Here is a 16,427-nt window from a genome sequence, read left to right on the forward strand (position 1 = left end):
AAAAAAACTTTACAGAGAACAAATATTTTTCAAAAACATTGTAAATAAAAGTACACAGCTACTTAGAAAGGAAAATGTGAACCTCACAACTAAGGTCAATGGATTGGTGTAGAGAAGGACCTTTTGGTCAGAGCTGTGCACCATTTGCTAGCAACTAATACTTATTAGAGTTGAACTTATTCAATGAAAAAAGTAACAATAAAAAAACTTACATATCTAGAAATTTGTTTAATTTTAGTAAAGCCAATTTATGAAAACAATAACAATTACAACTTGAGACAAAAATTTTGCAGAAGTACCACTATTATTTACTTTAGAATTTCATTCAATTTTAAGAAGCTTGTTTGTAAACAAGAGTGTTGTCAAGGTGAGATAAGAAAAGAACAGTTTAGGCTTAAATGTCACAGATGCTACTATCAAAAAAAAAGTTACTACTACACTCTTTGTTAGTTTAAGCTGTCACTAGAAATTAAAAAAAAATGCATTTGTTTAATTGTTTCAATTAACTAAAAATACTGTTTTACTTTTAATAAAATTCATTTTGTTAAAACTTATAAAAATTTACTAGTTTTAATGTTAAGCTAAGTACTACATTTATTGATAGATATCTACTAATGTTAATAAATTTTGTTATTCTGTTGTTTAAGTACTGTTTAATTACCTATTAAATTACTATAACTAAGATTTGTTACTTAACCATTTTAATATTAATTAGTTGTACTAGATTACGTGATGCAAACCATATTGTTGCTTAGATTTGTTTAACATTTAGGCGTCTTCTGAAGTGAATTTATTTCAAAAAAGGTCAAATTAAAACCATAATGCAAGACTCATAAAAATCATAATGTTTTAACGGTAGGTCTTTTAATTGGGTTTTTTAGTTGCAGCAACAAAAATTAGCAAAAACTATTAAACTATTTGATTTGTTTTTTAAGTAAGTTATCTGAATAATTTAAAAAATGTTTTCTATTTCTAAATTGAAACGAAGTGGTTGCTACATGACAAACATAAAATGCTTATTTGCTATAATTATTTTTGTAATCTCTAAAAATAAGTAAAGTATTTAAAACGTTTTGCTATTTAATTTATTATGTTTATAACATAAACAAAATTGTTGTACAACTATTTTAATCTTAATTATTTAGTAACTATATCTAAATATACATCTGAAAAGTTACTGTTTTTGTATAAGCCAGATAGATTATTGCAAATTAAATCATAAAAAGGTATTGTTATTCTGAATTCAATGACTGGATAATTCTGAAGAAGTGTTTGAAATTTAAAACATAATTTACATTATAGTATCTTTGTAACTTTTAGTCTAGCTTTTAGTTATATTATAATTTACTTTAATTTTTTTTCAAGTAGATATTTTCAAAACACATGTGTTGAAAAAGTAAAAGCTATGTCTACAATTGTTTGAAAATAAGTAAACAGTGACCAATTTTTCAAGTGTCAAAAAACAGTGTTTTTTCTTTCTTATTTCAATAATACCAAACACTAAAAAATATAATTGAACATAAAAAAATTATGATAATGGTGTAATTTTTTTATAAAGAAAAAGTGTTGATAATTAAAATTATTCGTATACTTTAATAAAAGCCGAAAACTAGACAAAAGACTTAGTAAGTAGTATTATTTAATAAAACTGTAAAAAAAGAATTATAATTTTTTTCTATCAAAAGCGAACTTAGAAAAAAAATCATGTTTAAAGTTTATTTTTTAAAACTTTTTGAAAGTTTTTTAAGTTATAGATTAACTAAGCAACTATTAATATTACTACCTAACCCTTTATTTTAATAAGTATTTTGATGGCAGTTTTTATGTTAATGTTTTTTTACTAATAGTTTCATAAACAAAAAGCTCTGCCATGACTTTTTTATTACTCAATTTATTATTATTATTACTTACTTTTTATAAAACTCAAGTTAGTATATTACTTTATAGTTTTATTAAAAATACTTTACTTCGTAAACTTAATAAATCATTCGATACATACGTCATAACTATAATTACGTGTATGTTTTTAAATATTTTAAAGTAAGTTTATATTTATCATATCAATTTCACTAGTAAGAAAGAAGAACTATCAGAAACCATTAAGAGCAGTCGTATCGGCAAAACGGACACTGAAAATTGACTGTGTCCCAATCATCGTCTAATTCAAACTCTAAATTATCGTTTGTTGATTCATAATCAGAACTACTCGATGAATCATCTTCAGAACCATTTGGTAAACTATTGTCTGAACTATTTGATGAGTTATTTTCTAAACGATTTGGTAAACTATTGTCTGAACGAATTGATGAACTATTATCTAAACCATTTGATAAATTCATGTTTGAACCATTTGATGTGTTATTCTCCGAACTATTTGGTGAACTACTGTCTAAACCATTTGATAGACTATTGTCTGAACCATTTGATGAACTATTGTCTAAACTGTTTGATGAACTATTTTCTGAAGAATTTGAAAAACTATTGTCTAAACAATTTGGTGAACCATTGTCTGAACTATTTGATGAATTATTCTCCAAACAGTTTGGTAAACTATTGTCTGAACCATTTGATAAACTATTCTCTAAACCATTTGATGAATTATTTTCTGAACCATTTGATGAACTATTTTCTGAACTATTTGGTGAGCTATTGTCTGAACCATTTGATGAACTATCACCTGAACCATTTGATGGACTATTGTCTAAACCTTTTGATAAATCATAGTTTTAACCATTTAATGTGTTATTCTCCGAACTATTTGGTGAACTATCGTCAAAACCATTTGATGTATTATTTTCGGAACCATTTGATGGACTATTGTATGAACTATTTGATGAATTATTTTCTGAAACATTTGATGAACTAATGTCCAAACCATTTGGTAAACTATTGTCTTAACCATTTGATAAACTATTCTCTAAACCATTTGATGAATTATTTTCTGAACCATTTGATGAACTATTTTCTGAACTATTTGGTGAGCTATTGTCTGAACCATTTGATGAACTATCACCTGAACCATTTGATGGACTATTTTCTAAACCTTTTGATAAATCATAGTTTGAACCATTTAATGTGTTATTCTCCGAACTATTTGGTGAACTATCGTCAAAACCATTTGATGTATTATTTTCGGAACCATTTGATGGACTATTGTATGAACTATTTGATGAATTATTTTCTGAAATATTTGATGAACTAATGTTTAAACCATTTAGTAAACTATTGTCTGAACCATTTGATGAATTATTGTTTGAACTATTTTCTACAATTTTAAACGATTTTACAGCGCAATCTTTGCACAAGAAATGGTCACATGGTAGATGGCAAATTTCTTGACCATTTTCAAAATCGCCAAAGCAAACTCCGCAAGTTTTCTCATCTTCGAAACTTTCAATGCTTCCGTTAAATGTAAACGACAATTCTTCAATTCTTTCCTTTGTGACGTGAAAGTTTTCGTAATCGTCAACTTTTTTACTTAAATAAGTTTGCAGCTTCTCGTAGTTTGAAAACATTTTTTTGCTACCGTCTACAGAAATCAATAAATTTTCCACCAAAACATTGTTTTCCAAGAATTCATTAAGTTCTATGACCGTAATATTTTCATTTTGCAGCAACAACTTGACTCTCTTCACGATTTCTTTATTGTTTGTTGTGGTTCGAAGTCTCCATTGATATTTAGTTTTAGCTCTGTAAAGCTCAATTGTTTTTTTAAAGTGTGCGATAAAATCCTCAAGTTTAGCAAATTCTGCCAACGGGTCAGAACTTCTTATATCAAACGTATGCGCGACCGAATCATCGATCAAAGAAATTTGAACCTTTAACGAGTTGAAAAAATCCTTGTGGCTGCTCATGAAAGCGTAGAAGTCCTTTTTGACGTTATTAAACTTCTTTTTGTTGTTTTCAATGTTTTGATCACTGTCAACTACTTCAATCGCTAACTTTTTCAAGAATTTCACGTAAAAATAAATTGACTTGTCTAGAGGTTGTAACGCCATTCTGAATTATTTTCTTATTTCTTCTTCGTAATTCATTATGGTAATTGCAAATTATTTAAAAATATTGCTACAACAACAAAAATTAAAAGCTTACCGTTGTCAAGATTAATTGGAATTAAAATTTTTAAAGTTTAAATCTACATCTATTTTTTTATTTTTGAAGCACAAGAAAGCTTTAACAAATATTTTTCAAAAATTTTTCAAAAATATTTTTTATGTTAATAATATTGTATAGAATGTAGCTAAAAATTGTTAAGTTCATGTGAGTTGTACATAAAGTTTATGTGGTACCTAAAACTTTTATTGTTTTCTCAAACACTTATTATACTTATCAAGACGTTAAAAGTAACCCGCGGTGTACGACTCGATAACCGAAAGGTTTTCCGGATTCTTAAACTATACTTTTTGGGCGCATTTTTTTGTCGTTCAATAAAAAAAAACTTTTTTCTTTAAAAAAAAAAACATTTTATTTTTGTTTTTACTTAAATAGTTATACTAAAAGTTTAGTGATAAAAAACAAAAATAAATCAGTTAAAACCATAAGTTTGTAACTACATGTACATGACAAATTACATAGCTAGAACGGTTCTGCAATGCTTAAAGTGTTTAAAACCAGAGTTTTAGAAACATTGTTATTTTTAGAAATTTTAAGTACATTAAATACAAAAAAGCGAAAACTGTAGTTTCAAGCAATTAAACAAAATTGATAATATTTAAAAACAAAATTGATATGATAGAGCTTAAATTTTGTAACCCATAACTATTTTTGTATAGTTTAACAAGTATTGTGTTCTATTTAAAAAACTTTACTTAATGATATTTTTTATTTATTTACTCTTTTAATGTGTGTTAAAGAAAATGTAATTAACTTAAACTACGCTGTGTTTATATTCGAGGAAATTTTCAATCGAAATATTAAAACCTTATTACTAATATTGTTAGTATATTTAACTTTCGATGTGAGTCATTTCTTTTAAAGAAACAGCACTACTTTAAAGATTAAAAGTGATTTTTGAAACTTTTTAAGTCTGTTCACATATACTTATTTTATTAAAAGTTTAACACGAAGTAGTTTAATGTTGCATATCTAGTTTAACATTAATTAAAAAAAACTTAAAAGCTATTTTTAAAAAGATTTAATAAACGCCAAAATTAATTTGAAAGTTTTAAAAGTAGAAGATTAAATTTGACTGAGTTTTTTTACCTGCTAATCTTTTTGAGACAATGGATTATAATAAAGCACTTAAACCATAAATCAAAACATTTAGAATTAAAATAAACATAGATAATTTCAAAAAAAGGCTTGAAGCTTAATTCTTAATTTGCTAATCTAATTAAAGAGTTTAAATCCACTTACAGATTTTTAGTGCTAATATAACAAACAATTTAGTATTTAAATACCTACAAACTTAGTTTTGAGCAGAAGAAAAAAAATTTGATAAAAAATGTATTTAATCGAAAGCATCACACAGACTTTTATTTTATTTCGTTAGATAGTAACTTCATAGTGTTTGTTGTAACACCTGCCTTTACTTTTAAAATTAATATAATTAAGCTTTCATTAGTTTTCTTACTACATAAGCAGAATAGTTTATTATCTTATTAATAGTAAAGTTTATATAGTTAGCCTCAAATCCTTTAAAAAGTCTTAAATACTTATATTTTAGTGAACTTGTTTCGCTCTTATCTTTGTTAACAAACGCTTAAACTTATACTTTTGAATAATAAAATAATAACCGCTATTTAACAAATTAAACCTAATTACACAAGCAAAAACATAAAAAAAACAGTAAAAGTTGTAATTTTTCAAAATAACCATCATAAGTATATTGATTCATAGCATACATTTAGAACTCTAAAGTCTTGTCCACTGTAGTATTTCACTTTTTGATTTGTATACATACCAACCCCTCTTGCGTTTGACATAAAGTTAAAAAAATTAAAGTTGTATGCTGTCTATTGAGAATTTTATGATCTTTAAAAAAGATAATAAAAAAGTAAATGATATAAAAACCGGAGTAAATAAGGATCTGAAAAAGTATAACACAGTGTATTTTGTTTTATAAGCAAAGAGAAAAGCAAGAAGTACCACTTTCTTAGATAATATTTGTTTGTATAAAAAAGAAACCCAAGTATAGCTTGGCTAGTTGCATCGGAAAAAAAAGTCAATAGGATAATATTGAAAATATATTTTTTATTGCTGAAACAATACTATTATAGACAAGAAAGTGAAAACCTACATTAAAGAATACAGTTGAGATTTTTAATAATTTTGATAAATAAGAAAAAAACAGCATCATAATTTTTTTAAACTTGTAATCAATAAAGCCTATCGAAAAAAGTTTCAAACCAATTAAACAAAGAGAACATTTCAAAACTTTAAATTGCTTAATAGAATTCGATCCTTGCATTCAAAATACTGTTATTTTTAGAAAATTATCTATGGTACAAAATTAACATAAAAAAATAATCGATAATAAAAAACTGCTATTTTATCAGCGTTTGTTAAAATTAAGTGAAAAATATAGCAATAAAAATAATTACTGCATCAAGTTTAAAAAAACTTATTTTTGTATTTATTTAGTTTAAAATATAAAAAAAAATAACAAACATCTTAAAAATTTTCGATGCTTTTTCCAAAAGTTTTCTTATATAGTTTTTTTTATAATACTATGATTTAAAAAAAAAACTTTTTCCTAAAAGTAAGATTTGGTTCTCGTTAAACAAGCTTAAAGAAAATATTTACTATTTGATATTTGGAAAATTTTGACTACAAAAAATTTGTCGCAGCAGCTAATAACAAAAAAAAAAGTGATGAAACATGAATAAAAAAGTTTAATATAATGGTAGCTTACAAAAAGACAAAAATTAATATTTAAAGGTATTAAAAAAAACAAGCTGCTAGTGTTCTATAAGTGTTAATAATAGTAAATAAATATAATAAATAAAAAGAGATACGTAGGATATGTTGACCAAAGAGCAAGAGATTTTCCGAAAAACACCTAGTTTGTAAGGTAAATCATTTTTAAAAACTAAAACGCTACAATAAAATGATTGGAACAAATAAATGTTTTATGTGAACCAGCTAAAAAATAAAACTCATTGTCAAGTAATGACTAACGAAAAATCGAGGCAATCTTAAACAGCGTAGATAACATAAAGTAAGATGTGGCTGTCTAAATAGTAAATAAGATTAAATTTAATTAAAACAAAAAAAATCGTTGAATGACAAATTATCCAAATAACTAGTAACAAGGTAACATTTCAAAACGTTAAATAACTGTTGATATATGCATTTATAATTTTTAATGTTTTATCAACATGTCAACCCGGATTAAAAAACTTCATGAGCTTTATGAAAAAACAACTAAATTTATTTTTAGCTGTAGTTGTTTAAAAGTCGTTTAATACTACATCTTTAAAACTGTTTTGTTAATTTTTAAGAATCTACAACAATACATTATGCGTAGTATGAGAAAAAATGTTAGTACTTTTTTACTTAAAGTAAATAAAAAGTTAGTTATAAGTATGTGTATGGTAGAAAATAAGTATAGCCAAAAAGCTGAGAAAATATTTATAAAATCCTAGATAGTTAAGAATGATGTGTTCGTAATCAAACTTAGAATAGAGATAGAAAACTGCGAAACAAAGCTTATAAATAAAAAATGTTTTAATCACTTTAGTCAATTTAAAAAAATACATAAGTGTCATTGTAGCAAAGCAACTAAACAAGCTTAAAATTAAAACAAAAGTATTAGTTTAGCTTACCAAAAGTTACATGTAATCAGCTTGCTATAAATAATGATGATGTATCTAGCAAGTTTACCTTACTTACAATCAAAATGGCTGGTTAGAAGTATAAAGACTCGCTATCGACAGGAAAAATTATTCTAACGAGGATAAATCTGATATTGATGGGCTGGGATCCAGCTACATTACCTCCGTGACTGGTTTTGATAAACTGATAAGGGTACTTTAGTTGAATAGTGATATAGGACCCGATGGCTCATTTTACAAACTAAGTATTGCTATAAAAAGCTAACCTTGCTAATACATTCTAAGTAGTATCTCTTTGTGATATTAACAGAAGTACTGTTCAAAAGGTTTTACAATTTATTTCACAATACAATATTTACAAAGTAAACACAGACTATAAAGAAAACATAAACGTCATAGTCGATTAAATAGTACTCAGCCTAAAAAGAGTCAACAGTTGACTATGGATCACCATTCTACCAAAAGACACGTATATTGATAATTATCATATTTAAGCATTGAGAAATCAATTTTTTTTTTTGCAATTTCTTTTTTTTATAACTAAGAAAGCAGTGAAGCTTGCGATATTGCTACACTCCCTTAACCACTTGAACCGTTAAAAAGTAAACATTTGTTCCATAGGTTTAAAAATGAAAGTATAAATATGAAATTTAGTTCATATTAAATTCTTTCCCCTTATTAAGAAAACTTAAAAAGTTACCTCATTGATTAATTTATTTTTGTAGTGTTATTTAAAACAATAAAAACCTTATAGAAAGTATCAAAAGGTCTAAAAAAAAACTTATATACAAAACATAAGTGCACATGTAAAGTTATAAGTGAAATAGATGTGAAGTGTCAACACTTTTTACAAAAAAAACAACAAGTAAAACACTTAGTATGTTTTAGAAAGATAGCCAACTGAACTCCACTTCTTTTCTTATCGTCTTGTCGTAAAACTAACGTCTAATGTGCCATACAACGTTAGTGTTAGGTACAAATAGGAAGATAGTTGTCGCCGACTGATTGCACCCGAACATTTGTTATCCGCCAGTGTACAAGATGACCTTTAGTAAAAGTTGAAGTCGGTGATGAATCGGATCATTTTATTAACTCGTAATTGATGATCTTTATAAAAATTAAAGAATCTTTCTCTGTATTCTTTTGTACTACCATCAAACTTACGGCTGTGATGTCATAATTGAGTGACATAGACTGGATTGCTCGTTGCAATCGTCCATTGAAATTTTAAAATATTATATTTCATTTTATACATTTCAAATCAATTGTTAGTTTTAGTCACTTAAGATTAAATACATTTCTCAATGCTTAAATATTCAAAGGCTTTTTTAATAAAAACAAGTGTTTTACTACTGATATTTACAAAGTAACTTCATTTTCGTTAAGTAACTTTTAATATACAAGTATAACATTTTGAAAACAATGATGTTGTAATAATAATATCACAAAACTATTAAATTATAAATAAAGCTCAAAAATAAAAGTAATATAAATTTGTAAACAAATAAAGAAAGTAGTTTGTTTTAAAATATATTTTAAAATAATCATTTACTCCTTTTCGCTATATAATTTTAAAACAAATGGCTTAAAATAGCTTTAAAAATAAAAGTATCAGGTTTTGTAAACAAAAAACAATTTAGTTTTTGAAATAGCTGTTAAAATTAACTATGAGACTTACTCCTAATAAATATTTTAAAAATATTTATCATATATCTGCATCGATAAAAAATATTTTACTTTGTAAACTTAAGTTTTAAAATCATCATAAAAAAAAATAGTATTGCGACGAAGACGTTACTGCAAAGACTTTTCAAGTCAAAGAAAAACAAGTTACTTATATTTTACCAGTTTAAATGATTAAAAACAAAAAACTATATAAAGTAACTTAAGTTCATATTAAGCCAAAAGATTCTTTGTTCTAAAAACGTACTTTTATAAACACATAATAAATTAAAGCAAGTTTTTTCGATATTAACTAAATGACGCTTTAAGTAGCACATTGTTTATGAGTTACACCATCTAAAACATTTAAACTATATAAAAAAATCGCAAAAGATGACCACGACAAAATTTATAAAAATAACGCTTTAGGTAAATCAGGTTAATAAAAAATAAAACTGGTGTTGAAACCAATCATGTCATTTAAAACTTAATTTGTAAATTATGATAAAAGGAATGATTTCGAAGACAGACTTTTTCGAAAATTTTGTTGATATTAGTCAATTTTTAATTTAATTTTGACGACTAGAAAATCATTATGAATAAAATAATTTTTTTATGACAAAATATACGAACGACCAAAACCAAGGCAACATATGAAAACTTTGTGTTAATCAATAGAAATATTTGTATTTCAAACTCTGTTATTCCTATTAATTTATATTTTATCAAAAACACTTATTATGAAAAACTAATTTTATTTCAGTATCTGCAAAAGCTGACTAAAACATACAGTTTTGTTACTGTCTCAAATCAAAATGTTTTTTAAAGTTTTATAGAGCACATATGGTAGAGCTAAATTTTTTTTATAATATAAAGTTCCATAATTTTAAAATGTAGATAAATAAAAAGTATATTATAGGTTTAAAACTAGAAAACCTAATACCATGAAAACGAGGTCAATGAAAACAAGATGGTACAAGGTTGACTCAAAGTAAAAAGTTTTACAAGAAAGTACCTAAAGGAGGTAAGTTATCATTGAAAGAAACTCCAATAATGAAGAAAATCTCTTAGAAGCTTAAGATAATTTTTTATCTTTTGAGTTTGTCTTTAAGTACAAAAATTTTCAATAAAATTAATATACTGCCAAGTTGATGACAGTAAAAAAATCAAGAAAATTTAATATATGAGTGTCATAAAGGCGCAAAAATATAAAGATTATACGATGATAAAATATATTATTATTAACTCAAGGTTATTGGAAAAAATACTGCCAGATTGGCCCAAGAACACTGATTTCCAAAATTTATCTTTAATGAGTTAAAGCATCTCTAAATATAAAAAAGATAAAAAAAATGACTAGACCACAAAGAAAATGTTTGAAGATCAGATAAAGGCTCTAAAAATTTAAATTTTTATGAGTAAACTAGCTTCTTAACGAAAGCAACACGCTGCTAAATTAATGATAAAGAAAAATAAATTTTCTCTAAAACAAGTAAAAAACTTATGTTTCAGTAATACTGTATTAAACTACATTTTTTATGAGATTGCAGAGATTACAGCTACGGTAAAGGAATTTCTTGACAACACTAAAAACTTCCCACAACAGTTTACGAATAGTCAATAGAGGAGCAATCAAAACAAACCTGCAACTAGATAAAAGACTCCATAGAAGCAAGATAAGGAGAAAAACATCTGCAATGATCAGATCTCATGTTTACTAGCAGAAGTGGTAAAAATAGAACTTGGTTTTTTTTTTGACTTGTAGTAGATATTTTGCAGCAGGTCTCGATAATAAGTTAATTCTTCCGATCACTTGCAGTGTTTCGACGATCTATTTGAATTTGAGCTTTTTATAGGCACACAAGTTTAAAGTTAAAATCAGCATGCTATTAAGTTAATGACAGTAAAATTAGATCAGGGCTTTGATATAGTTTTATCAACACGCAGTTAATGAAATAAATGCAGCGATATTGGCCCAGGAATACTAACCTCTAAAGTGCGCTTGATTTACGAGGTAGATCGCCTCTTAAAACAAAACTCGAAACAATTATCAGACTTAATTTTCTGAAGATAATGTCTGGAGATAAGGTAAAGGCTCTAAAATTAACTTTTTACCAAGATAAGTAACAAGCCTCTAAATGTAAGCAACAGGCTGCCAGAAGTAAAGGTCATCAACAATCTTCATCAAACATTGATTAAATTAAAATCATTAAAATTATTGAAGGTTAACTCCAAAGCATGGGCTGTTACGACCAACATCTTTTTTCAGAGGTGCAAAACTTTTAAAATGTAATCAGTGCGCTGGCTGAAGAAAGAGAGGACAGAATGAAATGAAACAAAAGATAACAAGAGAACATTTGAAAAGCTTTTACTAAATCATAAAGATATAAAAATAACTTTTATACTGATCTACCAAGCCAAAATATAAATTTAATACTAGTATTTTTGGGCGAACAACTAAATTTTTTTTTGCTATTGTTGACCTAAAGTTTTCTTGTATGAGTCCCGAAAAAAAAGTAATATTTAATATTAAACAATTCATAGAAAATATTGTTTATGAAATAAAGTTTATAAGAATTTTCATACTAAAACAAAGTAAGGAATTTTACTAAAAAGTAAGGCTTTAAACTAGTTGCAAATATTTCTATAGAGAAACTTTATCAATTCAAGAAATAAGCACTCAAAGAAATCAACTTAAAAAACAAATATATGGTATAAAGACAAAGATAGACACTAAAGTTAAAATACAAAATAGTAGTGTTCAACAAGTATAAATAATTAAAAAACAAGAAAGTACGATAAATATCGAAAGTTTTTAACAAGTTGAAAAAAGTTAAAACAGATTTGAGTTAGTTTTCACCATTAACACACCGTCAATAACATCAAGAGGCTGCGAGTTCAAAATAAAGGTTTAATATATAATCACTGTTAGTTGTTACAGTTCTAAACCGTTTTCACAGTAAAAACTAGTTATATACCTTTCATTATACAATGGAGTATGTATATAAAAAACCACTTAAGTATGGATAACAAGACAAAATTTGAAGTTCTTTTATGATACCATCCAAGTTGATGTTCCATTTAGAACACTGTTTTTTTTATCATTTATTAAACTAGGATATAAAATTATCTTTAGCTTATATGGTCAAACAACTTTACTTTTTGCTGTAGTCGACCACTAGTTTTCTGAAATTAATTCTTATTATGGACTAGTTCCCGATATTAATAGTTCGCAGAAAATCAAGATCACTAAGAAAATTGCAGAAAAAATAAGTTATATATCATATTAACATAAAAAGTAGTACAACAAATTGTAGAACTGAACTTCGAACAAAGTACTTAAACTAGGTAATTTTGTGAAAGAATTTTAAAAACTGTCTAAGAACTTAATGTCCATAATAACAAACTTAACAAATAGTTAGTAGTTGAATAAAAAAAATGCTCACAATAAGAGCATAAAATTTTTAAGAGATACATTTCTGAAAATAAAAATGGAGTTACTTGTACTTTTACAAGTATAAATAATAAAATAATGTAGAATAGAGGTATAGATCAGTGAAAAATGATAATTGTTGCTTATTTAAATGTATTTAAAAATGACCTTCTTGTAAATCAGCTTCAGAATTAAAAGAAACAAGCTACTTTTTTTTAACTTATATAAGATTAGACTACAAAAAAAAGAGAATTAACTTGGAATAACTTCTTGCAATATCATAAAGTAATTCAAAACTAAAGATACTCACTCGGAATGTAAAAGAGTTTAGTGATTCAGAGAAAGTTTTAAGTAAAGAAAACTTTAATGTAAAGCAAGAAATTCTTGTAATAAAACAACTGAAAAATAATATTTGAATAACCAAGTATAAATAAAATGAATTTAATATCAGATATTCACTAATAACTCAATTAAAACTGCATCTTCCAGGACTTGAATAATCTTCAGACTAATTTATTTAGTACACTGATGAGCTCTTCAAGCGAGACTTTGCTTGCTAAAGAAAGTTTGAATAAAAACAAGAAAATACGAATATAAAAGATTTTCAGAGTTTTTAATAAGAGTTAGTTGTACTTTTTGAAGAAGTTTAAAGAAAGTTGAAGAAGTGTAAACACGATAAAAATTGATTTTATATTTTGAATAAGTTGAGTTTAGAATTGTAGACAAATTAATTGACGTTTTGTTTACAAATGAAAGTCATTTAAAACTAAGTTAAAATATTACTAATTTATAAAGTGACGTAATAATTGTAATGTACAAACTTTTTAATGCACATTTATACGCTTTTTGCGAATGACTAAATCAGGGTTTCCCAAACTCATTTACTAATCGCCCCCTTTTCAGAAATTTGAAAAAAAAAATCGCCCCCCACGATTTTACAAAGAAGTTTTTCACTTGAGTACAAACTTTTTAGCCAAAAAAGTTGTGTTCGAAATGTAATTTAGTGTAGTACTTCTTAAGAACGCACTTTTAGGCTGTGTTCAAAGTAGTTTACAGAGCTTGAGAAATTAATTTACAGTTATTCTCTTTAAAGCCAAGTAAAGTGTATTAAAATACTTAATTGTTAAAAAGCCTCGTGTAATCTGTAATCAATCGTTTTAAAACTAATGAAACTTTTAGGTCAGTGGTGGATAACTTTTGTAGTCAGCAGTTCATAAAGCAGTTTGTAGTTCACAATAAATCTTTTTTAGTTTCAACTTGTTAAAAAAATGTAATTGCGGGCTGCCTAATTTAAAAAAATAACATATAAGAATATTAAAAAACTCGAACAAAATTGTCATAAAATGATTTAGTATTATTGTGATCTAAGAAAAACTATTGTGAACTGAAAATCAAATTAAAAGCGTTTTTCAAAATATTAATTATCAAAAATTAAATTTATCTATTTTGCACAAGTAGTTTTCAAGTTACTTAGCAGTTCGAAATGTTACTGGATCTGAACCGTAAGTTACCCATCTGAAAACTTAACTGAAACCAGGCGTTATGATAATCTCTCATATAACGAAATTCGGACATTTAGAAGTTAACACTAAGTAACTTATTTAAGCCGCAAAAAATACTTAAATTATTTTATAAAAAGGAATATTCTAAAATAACTATTCCAGAGATTAAAAAACTATACAAGAATGAACAGTTAATTTTACACATAATAAAATAAATATTAAAACATAATTTCTGATCGAGTTTGAGGAAGTTTGACCGACTAGTTGATTATCTAACTTGAAAAGTTATCTTATCAACAGCTTCAGTTAATGTAGTAAAATTATTAATTTTTATGATAGGATATATTATAAGCAAGTTAGTTGTAAAGTTGAAAAATAAATTCAAAACTTTTTAAACTATACGTTTCGTAATAGAACACCATGAAATAGTATTTGACTTGGAATAACATTTAGGAATCTAAACCTTAATTTTAACAATTTATTTTTCTTAATTTAAAATCAAAAAAAATCAAATTTTTTACAATTAATTCTGTGAACAGAAAGTAATCAAATAAAAAAAAAAACTTTTTATTAGGTTAAAATTTTTGTTTTGTAACTGTAGCAGTCTTTTTGATGGCTTATTTAATTCTATTTAAAAAAAAAAATTCTAGCTGTTAGCCTATAATAATTTAACAAAGGAAAATAGTGAAAAATTAAAAGCTAGTGTTGAACTATTAAAAATAAACAACACATTCTAATTGTTAAATTTTGAATTAAGATAAAACAAAAAAAAACAGTTGAATTAATAGTTTAAAATTCCTTAAGATATAGATTTTTTATTAATAATAAATCAAGTTAGAAAATAAAATTGAGTTTAAGAACCTTTTACATGAAAAACTTGAAGTCATTTTATTAAGAGACCTCAAATCTATACTCTTTTAAAACCAGAAAAATCTTTTTTGAAATAAAAACTTAAATGGTTATGAAGTTTTTTTTAGTTTATACAAATTAAACAAGTAATAACAGAAATCTGTCAAATAAATGCCTTTTAAACAAATGTTTAAATCACTATGCTATAAAAAACTTTAAGTGTAATGTAAAACGACAAATATAAACTACAAAATTAACCAGGTCAAAATAAAACTACTAACAACTTTAAAACATAAACCATTTAATAAATACAGTAGACTTCCGCTTGATTTCGCACTTTGGACAAAATTAAAAAGTACAAACTTAACAATTAATACCTTTTTTTTTTACAAAATGACAGACTTCAATATATTATATGCAATAATATTATGATAAGCATAAAATCCATTAAAACATAAAACAAACATTCATTAAAAAAATAGATCTATATAAGCTATCTAAAATTATATTTTACTTTTTTTATTAATACTTATTTAGTAATAGACTTTATTTAAGTTAAATTAAAGAAAAATATAAATTTGCACTTTTTTTTGGGTAAAAAGTGCGAACTCAAGAGTGAGTCTACCGTAATTAATGTTTATTAGGCATTATGCAAACTTGTTGTAGAATAAATAACTTGATAAGTGTTATTATGAAAAGATTACTCAAATACGATACAAACCAGGTTAAGTAAAAAATATTTTAAAAGATCAGATAAAATAGAAAAAACTTTCATAAAACAGTGTCTGCTACTAAAGTCTAATATAATGTGAAGGATGAGGTTCATAAATGCTTGCATGTTTTTCTGATCTGACTCTCAATTCGTAGAATAAAGCCTCAAGTCACCTCCTTTACAAATATCTAGATTAGATCTTTTGCTCAAGATGTTGATAACTGAACTGAAAGCTTTCTCAACAACATAGCTAGACGGAAAAGCTATAAACATTGATCTAAATTCCTCTCAAAAAATTTGATAATTTTGCCTTAGTTTTTGTTTAGTCCAAAAGCTTTTATATCATTCTTTGGAAAAATTTACTTTAAGTTCAAGGTCTGTTTATAAGTCTAAGAAGGTTTTCTGTAAGTCGTTTACTTCAAAAAGATCTGCATCGAAGGAATCTATGTTTTTATCTAAATAATAGTATTTTAGTGTCAAATCGAAATTTTACT

Source organism: Thalia democratica, chromosome 5 (genome assembly GCF_965202585.1).
Source record: "Thalia democratica chromosome 5, ktThaDemo2.hap1.1, whole genome shotgun sequence".
Taxonomy (NCBI): domain Eukaryota; kingdom Metazoa; phylum Chordata; class Thaliacea; order Salpida; family Salpidae; genus Thalia; species Thalia democratica.